The sequence below is a fragment of the Pseudophryne corroboree genome, chromosome 10 (genome assembly GCF_028390025.1).
Source record: "Pseudophryne corroboree isolate aPseCor3 chromosome 10, aPseCor3.hap2, whole genome shotgun sequence".
Taxonomy (NCBI): Eukaryota; Metazoa; Chordata; class Amphibia; order Anura; family Myobatrachidae; genus Pseudophryne; species Pseudophryne corroboree.
The window spans coordinates 157578701-157595963 of record NC_086453.1 but is presented as its reverse complement, the minus strand read 5'-3'; the positions used below and the strand labels follow the sequence as shown (position 1 = coordinate 157595963).

The following is a 17263-nucleotide window of genomic DNA, read 5'->3' as shown; positions in this document are numbered from 1 at the left end:
CTATGGACCTAATGTCCCTTTTCTTACAACACCAATGTCGATATATTTTATATTTTTTAAAATTGATTCAGATATACATATAAAACATTTACATAAAACCCAAACAGCATAATACAATGAATAATATCAACAAGACCTGTCTATTAATACAGATGCTGGATGTTCATGCACTTTGCCCTTACGGGAGTGTGTTCACAAAAAAAGAGATCCACTGTATATTTTCAGGTCATTTAAATCAACCAACGCATTTCGTCCTTTAGGTTGGACTTCTTCAGGGCTATATAGCAATGTTAGGATGTATTTGAGAGTAAATCTACACAATGACATTCATAGTGGTCGTGGATTTTGATAGGAAACTCAATGATCCGTTTTGATGTCTTATCTCTAAACATAAATTATAGGTGAATTACTCCATAGTCAGAAATCGCTGTAGGCTTGATCTCCACTCAGACGTTTCTAGTACTAGGGAATAGTCAGTTTCCATCCACCGATATAGTAATGTTGTCTTGTAGACACTGTGTCAGAATCTGTCTTTCTAGCATTTGCTATATATATATTTGAAGTTATTTACAGGTGCGCCTACAGTGAAGGTAATTCCAATTCAAAGACAACTGTCCTTAGTATAACCAGTTTATTAATATAACTAGTACCATAAAAGTACCTCTTACTACAAGCCGATTCCTTAGTATAAACAATTTCTTAATACAACCAGAATAATCTTTCATTGAATTTATTTAGAACATGTCTTAAAATCAATAAAACGTTAAAATTATGAACGTTTCCCATCCATACAGTACATTAACACATTGCTTTCTTCAGTTTACAGTATGCCTTTTTAAGGCTAAAGGTTAACTTCAGATTTAGCAACTTGCATATCAACCAACACGTTTCGTCAATATTCACTTCATCAGGGGTGTCTTTAAAGAGAACAAAATATAAAAGTTAAAATCATCTCAGTTGTCATGAGGTTTTCACAACACCGTCTCAATTTAGCCATTTTTACTCCATTGACAATAAAAAACATTTTCAATGGTGACTTCTTTTTTCTTAATACATGTCTTAACATAGATTTATCTGGTTCATGTATTACTAAGGATTTAGCTGACATAAACGTCTCTCAAAATGTGGGTTTATATATATATATATATATGTGTGTATATATATATATATATATATCCAGTCATAGACTCGGCACTCCCAGAAAGCAGCAATTACTTGGTCCGGTGCCCTCACACCTGCACGGCAGCAGTATACATAGAGATTCCACAGTGCGGCACTCGAGACACAATCACAGCGACACGAGGATAGATATCAACATTTCAAACCTTTATCAGTTTGTCTTCAGGATACACAAAAGTACAAAAGAAGTGACTTACCTATATACCCGCCACCAGACTTGTGTAAAACCCGCTCACCGGAGCCGAATGCAGCTTCCAGGTATCGGCGCCCGCCAATGTTGTCATCACATCTCCGTGCAACTGTTGCCATGGCACCATAAACAGTATATGAAAATACAACTAGCAGTAAATATACAAAATAGCACCACTAGAACTAATGATTCAGATATTAATTCAAAAGTTAATTAAATTAACTCATTATAACCTGAGGTAGCATATCAATTCAGCTAGTTAAAGCAAGATAACGGCAACATTTCATTGAGACCCCTAGGGGCTATTACATTTAGTTTATTAATCCAAAAAGACTCTTTTCTGAGAAGCAGTTTTCCCCTATCACCCCCTCTGCGTAATGGTGGTACATGATCAATCATGCAGTATTTTAAACTGGCAAGACTATGTTTTGCATCCGCAAAATGTCTCGCCACAGGTTGTTCCCTGCTGCCACCTGCTAAAGCTGCCTTGATCACCGAACGGTGTAGGGTCATATGTTCCTTGAATTTTCTGATCGTTTTGCCCAGATATGAGAGCATACAAGGGCAGATCAGCTGGTATACCACATATGTGCTATCGCATGTTAGACGATTTCTTATTAAGAATTATTTTCTGGAATGTAGGTGAAAGAATGAATCCCCTGACAGCATAAAGCCACACGTAGTACATGGGCATTTAAAACAACCTTTTCTACCCTGAGGTAAAAAGCTTTTTGATGGCATAGAACTTGAGCTAGGTAGATCAGTTTTAACCAAGATATCTTTAAGATTAATACCACGGGATAACATGGCATCAAGGAACAATCCGAAACCCCTATATCACGATCACTCTTCACAATCGGCCATAGTTTTTTGGAGGTACTGTTAATGGTAGGAGATGTTACATTATATTTATTAACCCACACCACCTTTTTGGACTTAGTAGTATTATATTTCTTTTTCAAAAGATCATTTCTATTCAACGATAGTACTTTTCTTTTAGTCTCCATAAGTAATTTACGTTTATACCCCCGCACTATAAATTTTTCAGTTAGTTGGTCCATTTGTATTAGTGCCAACTCTGGATCAGAATTGATTTGGTAAATTCGAACCATTTGAGAATACGGTAACCCTATTTTCAGAGATTTGGGATGACAACTATCAAAATGGAGAATAGAATAGAAAATGGTTATGTGCTTGTACTATTGGCTGTAATACAGAGTCAACAAAACTAGCAGTAGGTTGCAGCAGGGATCCACAGGCAGAGATGTCTAGTTCCCTTGTAAAATTTACCTTTAACATGAGTCAGACTTCAGTTAACTTTCTTGATGTATGTATTGGAGTGATAGATAGGAAGATTACTACTACGGTTTTTGTCAAAGACACTGACCGGAATTCTATTCTCCATTTTGATAGTTGTCATCCCTAATCTCTGAAAATGGGGTTACCATATTCTCAAATGGTTCAAATTTACCGAATCAATTCTGATCCAGAGTTGGCACTAATACAAATAGACCAACTAATTGAAAAATGTATAGTGCGGGGATATAAACGTAAATTACTGATGGAGACTAAAAGAAAAGTACTATCGTTGAATAGAAATGATCTTTTGAAAAAGAAATATACTACTAAGTCCAATAAGGTGGTGTGGGTTAATAAATATAATGTAACATCTCCTACCATTAACAGTACCTCCAAAAACTATGGCCGATTGTGAAGAGTGATCGTGATATAGGGGTTTCGGATTGTTCCTTGATGCCATGTTATCCTGTGGTAATAATCTTAAAGATATCTTGGTTAAAACTGATCTACCTAGCTCAAGTTCTATGCCTTCAAAAAGTATTTTACCTCACGGTAGAAAAGGTTGTTTTAAATGCCTATGTACTACGTGTGGCTTTATGCTGTCAGGGGATTCATTCTTTCACCCACATTCCGGAAAAAAAATCTTAATTATGACAAGCTGTGGGCTTGTCTCTTCCAAGTGCTGCTTGGATTTCTAAGTGTGAGTTTTAAACAGCAAAAAGGTGAGTTAGAATACAGAAAAAGGTGAGTATTATAATACACAATCAGGAACACACATTTGCAGTACCATTAAACTTCTGGTTAGGCTGCAAGGGGCTGACCTTGTGAGTGAGTGAGAGGGTCTCTTACTTGGAGTAGCAGAGGGGCTGTGATTGTGCGTGTGTGAGGGGCATTTTTTTTTTCTTTTTTTTTCCTTTTTTTTTTTTTTATTAGCAGGAGCTGGAAGCCGAGTGAAAAGGAGGTGCAGTGAGCTGGAACAACTGCAACTGCTAAGTGGACTGCTTAGTGGAGTATAGGTGCCGCAGGAGAGAGTACTACGGCTGCATAAAAGTGAAGGACCAATAACCGCACAAAGATAGAAAAGTATAAGCCAGCTTATTTATTGTATAAGTGAGATTGCTTGTCTTCTACTTTTTATTTTTGCTGCTTTTTCTTTGAGAGTAACAGGGAGTTAGACCTTACAAACAATATGGGAGGGGCTGTGATTGGGGACCTCACTCAGTGCATGTCGTGCAAAATGTATGCACACCTGGAGCTACTGGCTCAGTGTGATTACATCTGCACGAGGTGTGTGCGAACTGTTGCCCTGGAAGCCCAGGTAACTGATCTAGAGCAAACCGTTACGCGACTGAGGGAGATTCACAATCTCGAGCGTAGTTTAGACAGAACGGTAGAGGAGTTGCCGGAGGGGTCACTGGTAGAAGAGGATGATGATCAGGTAGCCAGTTGGGTCACAGTTAGAAGGAAGAAAAAGAGGGGGAGGCACATCATCTCCGAACAATCAAACCCGAACAAATTTGCCCGATTGGACGAGGAATCGGAGGATGATAGTGAAGAAATGACGGAGCCGGAGGAGACTGCTCCCTCTAGCATCCAGAGGTGCGGTCCCACTGGCGCGGTTGGGGTACCTAGTCAGATGGTGGTGGTAGGGGATTCTATCATCAGGAAGGCAGATAGGGCAATCTGCTACCGGGACCGTGATCGCCGTACAGTCTGTTGTCTCCCGGGTGCTCGGGTACGGCACATCGCGGACCGGGTAGATAGATTGTTGGGAGGGGCTGGCAAAGACCCGGCGGTCTTGGTGCACGTTGGCACCAATGACAAAGTTAGCGGAAGGTGGGATGTCCTTAAGAAAGACTATAGGGACTTAGGAAAGAAACTGAAGGCAAGGACATCTAAGGTAATATTCTCGGAATTATTACCCGTGCCACGCGCTAGTCCAGGGAGGCAGAGGGAGATTAGGGAGGTAAATGTGTGGCTTAGGGATTGGTGCAATAAAGAGGGGTTTGTGTTCCTGGTACACTGGGCGGACTTCTCAGTCAGGCGCCATCTCTTTTGTCGTGACGGATTGCACCTGACTGAGGAGGGGGCAGCGGTGCTGGGGGGAAGGATGGTTAGAAGGTTGGAGGAGATTTTAAACTAGGAGCCTGTGGGGAGGGTTTAGCTAGAAACTACGGGTCATGCAGTGAGAATAGTGGGGATGGCGTTAGTAAACGAAATGGGGGAGAAGTTGGGGGGAGGGTAAGAGCAGGCGGTAAGGTTACTAACATGGGTACTAAAAGGGATTTTACCAAAGCACTAACCAATGACGATTACAGGTCATCCTTGCTACATAAGGTGAAAGATGTCCCTAACGCAAGGGAAAATACTTATCTTAGTTGTATGTATGTAAACGCCAGAAGCATTACTGGTAAAAAGGGTGAACTAGAAATATCTTGCAGAAAGCAAACAGTATGATATTATAGGCATTACTGAAACTTGGTGGGATGAATCTCATGATTGGACAGTTAATCTAGAGGGCTATACACTGTTTAGGAGAGACAGACTGAATAAAAAGGGTGGAGGGGTGTGTCTTTACGTAAAGCCGTTTTTAAAACCTAATATATGGGAAGATATTCAGGAGGGGACTGTAGACACTGTCGAGACATTATGGGTAGAAATTGCATGCAGGGGAAAAAGGAATAAAAAAGTTAGTATTGGGTGTATGCTATAGGCCGCCTGGTATCAACGCATCTGATGATGAATTGTTACTAAAGTAAATTGAAAGAGCAGCAGGAGTAGGAGACATAGTAGTGATGGGAGATTTTAACTATCCAGAGATAAACTGGAAAAACGATTCATGTGATACTGCTAGCGGCAATATGTTTTTAAACACACTTAATGATAACTACTTAGTCCAACTAATTGATGAACCAACTAGGTACAATGCAATCTTAGACCTGGTATTAACAAACAATGGGGACTTGGTATCAAGTATTATAGTAGGGGAACCCATAGGAAACAGCGACCACATTCAATATCAGTTTCTATAAACAGCCCTATACTGGCTCAACTAGGACTTTAAACTTTAGCAAAGCAAATTTTGAAAAGATGAGGGTATTTTTCAGGAATATTGAATGGGAAGGTTTGTTTTTAGGAAAAAATACTACGGAGAAATGGGAGGTACTAAAATTCCTGCTAGCTAAAAATACACTCAAATGTTCCTATGAGTAGCAAAAAAAGGAATAAAAATCATAAACCGATGTGGCTTAACAAAAAGATTAAGGAACTTATGGGCAAGAAAAGGCGAGCATTTAAAAAATACAAATCTGACGGGGAAGCAGAGTCATTTCAGCACTATAAGGAATGTAACAAAATTTGCAAAAAGGAAATAAGAGCGGCTAAAGTAGCAACTGAAAAACTAGTAGCAAAGGAAAGCAAAGCGAATCCCAAAAAATTCTTTAAATACATTAATAGCAAGAGATTAAAGAAGGAGAGTATAGGCCCTTTAAAAGACAAGTTGGGAGTCATAAGCAAAAATGATAATGACATAGCGGACACACTAAATTAGTTTTTTTCAACAGTATTCACTAGAGAGGACCCAATTCAGGGACTGACACACAATCTCAATAATGAGAATATCCCACTGATAGGTACTTATTTAAGCGAGGAAGTAGTCTGTGACCGATTAAAACATTTAAAGATTAATAAATCACCAGGGCCCGATGGTATTCCAAGGGTTCTAATGGAGCTTCACTCTGAACTGGCAAAACCGCTATCTTTGATCTTTAAGGATTCAGTTATATCAGGTATGTGTTATGCACACCAGTGCCTGCAGGAATGTACTGGTGTTTGAACTGTTATGCAAAACAAATGGACTCACAGACAAACTGGGGAATATGACATAACGTACACAGAAGGTGATAGGGTAACAAAATACACACACAGTGAACAGAGAAGCCCAGAGGCTAAGGAACTGGGTATCTCCCTTGTATTAGAACTGCTCAGATGTAAAAAGCAAGATGTTGTGTTTTAATACGTAGAGAACCCGAAATGCTGTTGCTAAGGGCAACAGCAAAACCCTAAAGGGTTACCAACGGGTGTGGCAGTAAACTCCTTGGTCAGAGATGGAATGATAGACACAAGGAGAGCCTCCACAATCCTGATTCTCACTTGCAGTGCACAGGTTTAAGCTTACTGCCACTAAACTGACCCCTGACACCTAGCACAGTGAGACAGGATTAGACAGGCAAGTGTTAGAATACAGCCGCAAACTTGCTAAGTTCACAGAGTAATAACAGAACCCAAGCAAGCTAAACGACTGACTCCAGTCTTACTGCTAGGTCTGGATTGGCAGAGTGTAATACCAAATCCCCAGGCCTATTTGCAGTAAGCAACAAACAAATACAAAGCTACACAGTACTGGCTAACTTTCATGAACTGACTAACCAACAGAGATTCAGCAGCATCTGCTTACCCTGAAAAGAGGCCTTATAAAGCAGGTGCTGTCCACGCCCCACTCAGACCTCACAGACTGTGAGCACAAAAACCAGCACCGGATCCCCTGCCGTGCACAGAGCCTATAACCACTGCACAGCAAAAGACCCGAACCGGAGTATCAGCTGCGCTCAGGTTACTCCACTAGCACTTGTCTCCCGGTTGCCATGACGACGTGGCAGCACAGGGCAGGAGACCCTAACAGTACCCCCCCTCTGACGAGGGGTCAAAGAACCCCTACCACCGGGTTTATCGGGGAACTGCGAGAAGAAAGAGCGTATCAGTCTGGGGGCATGAAGATCACAACTGCGCACCCACGACCGCTCCTCCGGGCCATACCCCTTCCAGTGCACCAAAAATGACAGCCGACCCCGAACCACCTTGGAGTCAAGAATCCTTTCAACAACAAACTCCCTCTGGCCACGTATCAGAAGAGGGGAAGGTCTTCCACTGGAAGAAGGATTACTAATCGCCCGTTTTAAAAGGGAACAATGAAATGTTTTATTGATACCCAAAGAACGGGGCAGATCTAACTGAAATGCCACCGGATTGATAACCCTGGTGATCTTATAAGGGCCGATGAACCGGGGCCCTAACTTATGAGATGGCTGTCTCAACTTCAAATTCTTGGTAGACAACCAGACGAAGTCTCCTAATTTGAAGCTGCAGGGTCTTTTCCGCTTATCAAAAACCCTTTTGGTCACTAATGACACAGACACAAGGGCTTTCTTCACTTTCCGCCAAATACCTCTAAGGACCGAAACCACAGAGGAACCACCAGGCGTGGAGTCCAGGGGGGTCAAAAGAATTGGCCTTAGGATGATGCCCATACACACAAAGGAAGGGAGAGATCCCTGTAGCAGAGTGAGCCGCGTTGTTATAGGCAAATTCCGCCATGGACAGATGAGCAACCCAGTCAGTCTGACACTTGGAGACATAACACCTGAGGAACTGCTCCAAGGACTGGTTCACCCTTTCAGTCTGCCCATTAGACTGCGGATGGTAGCCTGACGACAAGCTGACAGAAATCTGGAGATCGGAACAAAATGCCCTCCAGAATTTGGCCACAAACTGGGATCCGCGGTCAGAGACCACATCAAGTGGCAACCCGTGGAGACGCACAACATGCAGCATAAATAATTCAGACAGGCGTCTGGCTGATGGCAGCCCAACCAGTGGAACGAAGTGCGCCATCTTCGAAAACCTGTCAACGACAACCCAGATGGCTGTCATCCCCGAGGATTTGGGCAAGTCCACCACAAAATCCATTGAAATGTGGGTCCATGGCTTAGATGGGATAGAGAGTGGATGTAATGGGCCAACAGGAACCCCTCTAGGAGTCTTATTTCGGGCACAGATGTCACATGCCCGAACCCACTGATCCACATCCTTAGCCACCGAGGGCCACCACACCGCCCTAGATAGCAACTCCCGAGTTCTGGCAATACCCGGGTGACCTGCCGACTTCTTGGCATGGAATTCCAGGAACACTCGCTGTCTTAACCTAGGAGGCACAAACAAAAGACCTACCGGAAGGTCTGGAGGAGCCTGCTCCTGTGCTCTAAGGACTAATGATAAGAGGTCCTGGGTAATGCCCACTTTAATACATGATGGGGAAACAATGGGCAACGGCTCCTCGGTGGTCTCCTGGATTGGAGCAAAACTCCGCGAGAGCGCATCAGCCTTGATGTTTTTTGACCCAGGGCGATATGTTATCAAAAAAATTAAAGCGAGCAAAAAACAAAGCCCATCGTGCCTGCCTGGCATTGAGACGCTTCGCTGACTCTAAATATGCCAGATTCTTATGGTCAGTGAGAATTGAGACCACAAACTTAGCCCCCTCAAGCCAGTGTCTCCACTCCTCGAGTGCATCCTTAATAGCCAACAATTCCCGGTTACCCACGTCATAATTCATCTCGGCAGGCGAAAATTTACGGGAAAAGTAAGCACAGGGATGAAGGCGATTATCAGACACTCCCATCTGAGAAAGCACTGCCCCAATACCCATCTCAGAGGCATCCACCTCCACCACAAAAGGACGCTCTGGATCTGGGTGTCGCAGCACCTTGGCCGAAACAAATGCCCTTTTGAGACGGGCAAAAGCCGCTTTAGCCTCACAAGACCAGTGAGCAACATCCGCCCCTTTCTTAGTGAGTGCCACCAAGGGCGCCACTATAGACGAAAATCCAGCGATAAATCGTCTATAAAAATTCGCAAAGCCCAGGAAACGCTGAAGCGCCTTCAAACTAGTGGGCTGCACCCAATCCAGGACTGCCTGTACCTTGGAACCCTCCATTTGGAAACCTTCTGGGGAGATAATATATCCTAGAAATGCGATTTGCTGAACTTCAAATTCGCACTTCTCCAGCTTCGCCCCAAGCCGGTGGTCTCTGAGTTTCTGGAGGACTAAGCGTACATGCTTCCGATGTTCCTCCAGGGAATGGGAGAAGATTAGGATGTCATCTAAGTATACAACTAAGAATCTATCCAAATATTCCCTGAGCACATCATTCATGAAATCCTGGAAGACTGCCGGGGCATTACAGAGCCCAAAAGGCATCACCAAATATTCATAATGCCCTGAGTGGGTATTAAAGGCAGTCTTCCATTCATCCCCCTCTCTTATTCGGATTAGATTGTACGCACCGCGTAGGTCAATCTTAGAAAAAATGGTGGCAGTACGAAGCTGGTCAAACAAGACCGAAATGAGAGGCAGTGGGTATGAGTTTTTAATCGTGATACGGTTCAATTCCCTGAAGTCGATGCAGGGTCGCAACGAACCGTCCTTTTTACCCACGAAGAAGAACCCCGACCCAACTGGAGACTGTGAAGGTCTGATAAATCCCTTAGCCAAGTTCTCCTGAATGTACTCTGCCATAGCCTGAGTCTCAGGACGTGACAGGGAGTACAACCTGCTCTTGGGAAGCTTAGCATTTGGCAACAAATCAATGGCACAGTCATAGGGGCGATGGGGAGGTAGTACCTCTGCAACTTTTTTGGAGAACACGTCCGCAAAATCTGCATAACACCCTGGCAATCCTGGCAAACTTAGCTGCGAGAGCCTGACTGGAAGGCTCAAGCAACTCCTGAAACAATCAGTACCCCAACTAAGAATCTCCCCAGAGACCCAGTCAAATTGAGGATTGTGGGCCCTTAACCAGGGTAACCCCAACACCAATGGGGCAAAAGTACAGACAGTCACATAAAAGGACAACTCCTCAGAGTGTGTGGCTCCAATAAACAAAGAAATCTGGCTAGTGCAAGAGGTAATTTTACCTTGGGATAATGGTTCCCCGTTTAACCCACAAATCTCAATTTCCGATGCCAAGGGTACTAAGGGAACAGAGTGTTTTAGGGCGAATTGGCGGTCCATAAAAACCCCGTCGGCCCCACTGTCCACAAAGGCCTCAGTCTTGACAGTTTGACCGAGGATCTTCAAGGTCACCGGAATGATAAAAGTCTTCTTGGGAAATTCTGACTTCTGGCCTGACAGGATATTTCCCATCACCCTCAGGCCCTGAAGTTTTCCGGCTTTTCTGGGCATGATACTACCACATGACCTTTATTCCCACAGTACAAACACAACCCCTGCTGTCTCCTCCGCGTCTTCTCACGCGAGGAGAGGCGGGTAGCCCCAATCTGCATAGGCTCCTCAGAAAATTCCTCAGAGTCTGAGGTTCCCTTGGGAAGGAAGGAAATCTCAGTCTCCCTTTCAAGCCTACGCTCTCTCAGCCGTCTATCCACCCGGATGGATAACTGCATGAGCTGATCCAAGCTATTAGGCAAGGGATAGTGTACCAGTTGGTCCTTTATCTGGTTAGAAAGACCTCTTCGGTACTGGTGTCTCAGGGCTGGGTCATTCCACTGGGTATCATGGGCCAACCTCCGAAACTCCGTACAGTAAACCTCAACTGGCCTTCGCCCTTGCTTAAGGATCGAAATCTGAGCCTCGGCTGAGGCCGTCTTGTCAGGGTCATCATACAACATGCCCAGTGCCGTAAAAAAAGCATCAACACTTTTAAGCGACGGACAGTCAGGCTGCAACCCATATGCCCAGACCTGTGGGTCTCCTTGTAGCAAGGAAATCACTATGCCCACCCGCTGAATCTCCGACCCAGAAGACTGAGGCCTAAGCCGGAAGTATAGCTTGCAGCTCTCCTTGAAACAAAAGAACTGCGAGCGATTTCCAGAAAAACGATCCGGGAGATTTACTTTCGGCTCCTTAACCCCTGCAGGTGCTGCTGCTGCGGGAGCTCCGCCAGCAGCCTGGGAGGTGTGCATTTTAATGGACAAATCATTAAATTGCCGAGTCAGGACCTGCACCTGATCGACCACCTGTTGCAACGTATTTTGAGGGGTATGCTCCATATTCCCACAAAATTTCAACAGGAGTATTAGGCTGCTGAATATGTTATGCACACCAGTGCCTGCAGGAATGTACTGGTGTTTGAACTGTTATGCAAAACAAATGGACTCACAGACAAACTGGGGAATATGACATAACGTACACAGAAGGTGATAGGGTAACAAAATACACACACAGTGAACAGAGAAGCCCAGAGGCTAAGGAACTGGGTATCTCCCTTGTATTAGAACTGCTCAGATGTAAAAAGCAAGATGTTGTGTTTTAATACGTAGAGAACCCGAAATGCTGTTGCTAAGGGCAACAGCAAAACCCTAAAGGGTTACCAACGGGTGTGGCAGTAAACTCCTTGGTCAGAGATGGAATGATAGACACAAGGAGAGCCTCCACAATCCTGATTCTCACTTGCAGTGCACAGGTTTAAGCTTACTGCCACTAAACTGACCCCTGACACCTAGCACAGTGAGACAGGATTAGACAGGCAAGTGTTAGAATACAGCCGCAAACTTGCTAAGTTCACAGAGTAATAACAGAACCCCAGCAAGCTAAACGACTGACTCCAGTCTTACTGCTAGGTCTGGATTGGCAGAGTGTAATACCAAATCCACAGGCCTATTTGCAGTAAGCAACAAACAAATACAAAGCTACACAGTACTGGCTAACTTTCATGAACTGACTAACCAACAGAGATTCAGCAGCATCTGCTTACCCTGAAAAGAGGCCTTATAAAGCAGGTGCTGTCCACGCCCCACTCAGACCTCACAGACTGTGAGCACAAAAACCAGCACCGGATCCCCTGCCGTGCACAGAGCCTATAACCACTGCACAGCAAAAGACCCGAACCGGAGTATCAGCTGCGCTCAGGTTACTCCACTAGCACTTGTCTCCCGGTTGCCATGACGACGTGGCAGCACAGGGCAGGAGACCCTAACAGTATGGTTCCCAAAGACTGGCGTATAGCGGAAGTAGTGCCTATATTCAAAAAGGGAAGTAAAGCTGAACCAGGTAATTATAGACCAGTTAGTCTTACATCTATAGTGGGGAAAGTATTGGAAGGTATTCTAAGAGATAGTATTCAGAAGTTCCTTGAAACCAATAAGGTCATTAAAAGGAATCAACATGGGTTTATGAAGGACAGATCCTGTCAAACCAACTTACTTGGCTTTTATGAAACAGTAAGCGCAAACCTAGATCAGGGTAAAGACGTGGATGTAATCTTTTTAGACTTTGCCAAAGCGTTCGATACTGTACCACACATGAGACTTATCTACAAGCTACAAGAATCAGGGCTAGGAAGCACAATATGCACTTGGGTCAAAAACTGGTTAGATAATAGGAAGCAGCGCGTTGTGGTTAATGGATCTTTTTCAACTTGGACTGAAGTGCTAAGTGGTGTGCCGCAAGGCTCAGTATTAGGACCGCTATTGTTCAATATTTTTATTAACGACCTAACAGAAGGTCTAGAGAGCATGGTGTCAATTTTTGCAGATGATACCAAATTGTATAAGGCTATAAATACAGAGTAGGATGCCGAGTCTCTTCAGAACGACTTAGTTAAATTAGAAGCATGGGCAGCCAAATGGAGAATGCGCTTCAACACAGACAAGTGTAAGGTAATGCACTGTGGTAACAAAAACAAAAATTACACCTACCTACTAAATGGGGTAAAATTAGGGGATTCTGTACTGGAAAAGGACTTAGGTGTCCTCATAGATAGCAAGCTAAGCAGTAGTACCCAAAGTAGGACTGCAGCAAAGAAGGCTAATAAGATATTAGCATGCATAAAACGGGGTATTGATGCTAGGGACGAGAGTATTATACTCCCGTTATATAAATCACTAGTGAGGCCACACCTTGAATACTGCGTATAATTCTGGGCACCGTACTACAAAAAGGATATCCTGGAGCTTGAAAAGGTACAGAGGAGGGCGACCAAACTAATTAAGGGCATGGAGACGATGGAATATAAGGAAAGGCTTGAAAGACTAGGCATGTTTACATTGGAAAAGCGGAGACTAAGAGGGGATATGATCAACATCTACAAATATATAAGGGGACAATACACAGAGCTTGCGCGGGACCTGTTTTTGGTTAGATCAACACAGAGGACTCGTGGACACTCGCTCAGGTTAGAGGAGAGGAGATTCCGCACAATACGGCGTAAAGGCTTTTTCACGGTAAGGACAATACGTGTTTGGAATTCCCTGCCTGAGGGAGTTGTAATGGCGGAATCTGTCAACACCTTTAAGAATGGGTTAGATAAATTCCTAATGGATAAGGATATCCAGGGGTATGGTGCATAGTCATGCATTATAGTTACTATAAATAGGGATAAAATGCAACGGCTGACAGCAGCATCAGTCAGAAATTTTAGTCAAATCATCATGCATAGGAGACCACAAATAGGTTGAACTCGATGGACAAATGTCTTTTTTCAACCTCAGATACTATGTTACATTGTCTAACATGCGATAGCACATATGTGGTATACCAGCTGATCTGCCCTTGTGGGCTCTCATATCAGGGCAAAACGATCAGAAAATTCAAGGAACGTATGACCCTACACCATTCGGTGATCAGGGCGGCTTTAGCAGGTGGCAGCAGGGAACAACCTGTGGCGAGACATTTTGCGGAGGCAAAACATAGTCTTGCCAGTTTAAAATACTACATGATTGATCATGTACCACCATTACGCATAGGGGGTGATCGGGGTAAAATGCTTCTCAGAAAAGAGTCCCTTTGGATTAATAAACTGGATGTAATAGCCCTAGGGGTCTCAATGAAATGTTGCTGTTATCGTACTTTAACTAGCTGGATTGATATTCTACCTCAGGTAATAATGGGTAAATTTAATTAATTTTTGAATTAATATCTGAATCATTAGTTCTAATGGTGCTATTTTGTATATTTAGTACTGCTAGTTGTATTTTCATATACCGCTTTTTTGTATATTTTCTAAGATTTGGTCTAATTATGTATTTTATACTTAATCTTGGTGCTTTAAAACAATTGAATATGCTTAAATTGCATTGTAAATATATCTAAAAAGTGTCTATATGCTTGCTCATGTCCATAGTCCATTACTATGTTTCACTGTGGTGATTATGGTGCCATGGCAACAGTTGTACGTAGGTGTGATGACGTCATTGGCGGGCGCCAATTCCCGGAAGCTGCATTTGGCACCGGTGAGCAGGCTTTACATGTGTCTGGTGGCGGGTATATAGGTAAGTCACTTCTTTTGTACTTTTGTGTATCCTGAAGACAAACTGATAAAGGTTTGAAATGTTGATATCTATCCTCGTGTCGCTGTGATTGTGTCTCGAGTGCCGCACTGTGGAATCTCTCTCTATATATATATAAACGTCCATAAGCCAGCACTCCCTTTAAGATTCCATCATGCTCAGGTGCACACTTCAATGCATACACAAATTCCAAGATAGAGAATGGCACTCGGAGACAGCAAAGATTCAAATCAGTGTGTATTTGGTCAAGTACTTTCGGGCACACAGACCCGTCCTCTGGACCACACAGCAGTACAAATAACAGCAACAAGTGAACAATTACACTTACCCATCTTAAATCCCCACCACACTGCTTAGTCAAACTGTCAGGTATTGCCGGGCATCGGGACCCGCCGGGCGGAAGTCACATCGGCTGACGCATATCCGGCAGCACACTTCCTGTGTTGCCCTGGTGATCGCCTGCATGCGTTCCAACCAGGTGCCTGTGCGTTTCAGCTTGATCCAGCCCTACAAATAGCGGTCCCAGGTCGCCTGTGCTGCCCCTTCTAACGATGACCTAAACAATATATACAGACACAACACATAAGTAATGACATATAAACAAATTAGTTCCACTGTATTAATATAACCATTAATTATATTATACATTAGTAAAGCAATGCCAGAATAAACAGAAAAAAATCAGTACATTAAATGGAGCATATTAATTCAATGTGTTCCAATTAATTTTCTCATTGAGACCTGCTGGTCTGCAGGTCCCCAGTCGCACTATCCACCTTGATTCCTTAATAAGTAGAGACTTAGCTCTATCCCCGTCCCTGAGAGAAAGGGGTACATGATCTATCATAAAATATCTAATAGATTCCTGTGGATGTTTATGTTTTGACACTAAATGTCAACCTCAATGCTGATCTGTGAGCATTCATGCATTCCTTGAATTCACGTGTGACCTGTCCCACATAGTACAAACCACAGGGACAGACCACGATGTATACCACGTGTGTTGTATTACACGTGGGGACATACCTGATATCAAAACATTTATCCAGATGAGGATGTCTAAACTTCCTACACGGCACAATGAATTTACAAGTGGTGCAGTCATTGCAGCTATAGCACCCCAGTGGTTTTCTATACACATTTGCCAGTACTGGTTCATTACGTCCAGAAATATCAGAATATACCAGCCTATCTCTCAAGTTGGTGCCCCGTCTGAAGGCAGCTACCGGTCTTAATGACTTAAACATACAGTAGGTAATTCATTATCAGTGCACACAATCGGGAATAAGGCCTTAGACGCTCTTTTAATAATCGGACTTGCAGTAGTAAAATTGCTACTCCATGGGAGAATATTACCAACCTCCCTTTGCGTGGACATAAGCAGTTGCTCCCTGGGCATTCTAAGTACCTTCTCCTTCTAAATCAGTAGGAAATTTAAATCATAGCCCCTACTATAAAATGTATCTATGATTTTATCCAACTCCTGTGGTACATTGGATGGAACACTAGTAATACGTGCCACTCTTATCATCTGGGAGAGCGTTAGCCCTCTCTTTAATCCCTCTGGATGGTGGCTACTGGACATTAACAGTGTGTTCCTATCCGTTGGTTTGCAATACACCCATGTTTCCAATCTGCGATCCAACACTGAGATATGCACATCTAAGAAATTAGCCTTAAGTGTACTACATATGAAGGTAAATTTGATGGGTGAATCCAAAGAGTTGATATGTCTAATCATACTCTCAAATGCTAAAGTGCCTCCTGACCACAACATAAATACATCGTCGATGTATCTCTTAAACAGTAATATATTACCCATTCTCTCAGGAACGTCAAAGAACATCTTGGTTTCTTGTTCGAACATGTAAACATTCGCATATCTGGGAGCCACTGGAGACCCCATGGCACAACCCTGCTTCTGCAAGTAAAACATGCTATCGAACAAAAAATAGTTGCGCTTTAAGGTCAATTACAAAAAAAATAGGAACAAATCATGATCGAACATCGACATGGGTACATTGTGTTCAATAAATTGTTTCATCGCCTGCATCCCCCCTCATGCATTATAAACTGCAAATGTCTAAACAACACAAAAGCGTTCCCCCCGGCACTGGCCCATACCCTTTCAATATATTCAAAAATGTCAAAGTGTCCTTCAAGAAAGACTCCTGTCTACCTAAGCAGGGTTGGAGTATACAGTCCAACAACTGGGAGATAGGGGAAAACAATGAGTCCCGGGCAGAAATTATAGGCCTACCACGCGGCCTTTCACAGTTCTTATGTAACTTGGGTAATGTAGACAATACCGGTACTTTTGGATATGGTGTATGCAGAGCCTCCGAGCATTTCTAAATGATCTTCTTGCTGTCCAGTGCTGCTTTCACAATATCTGTCAGTTCCTTTTGATACTGATTAGTAGGATCACACTGCAATCGCAAATACACATTATTGTCTGGCAATTGGGACACAATCTAGGAGTGATAGTCACCAAAATTTTGGATGACTATCGCT

The 17263-nt window shown here is 43.3% G+C and overlaps 1 long non-coding RNA gene across 1 annotated transcript; it reads right to left on the bottom strand.

The window, feature by feature from the left end:
- Positions 1–859: 859 nt before the first annotated feature.
- Positions 860–16664, bottom strand: LOC134965113 (uncharacterized). Its single transcript, XR_010188324.1, has 3 exons — positions 16568–16664; positions 15078–15305; positions 860–917 (listed from the first exon to the last, which is right to left on the bottom strand). It is a non-coding gene; the product is annotated as an uncharacterized LOC134965113 (long non-coding RNA).
- Positions 16665–17263: the final 599 nt, after the last annotated feature.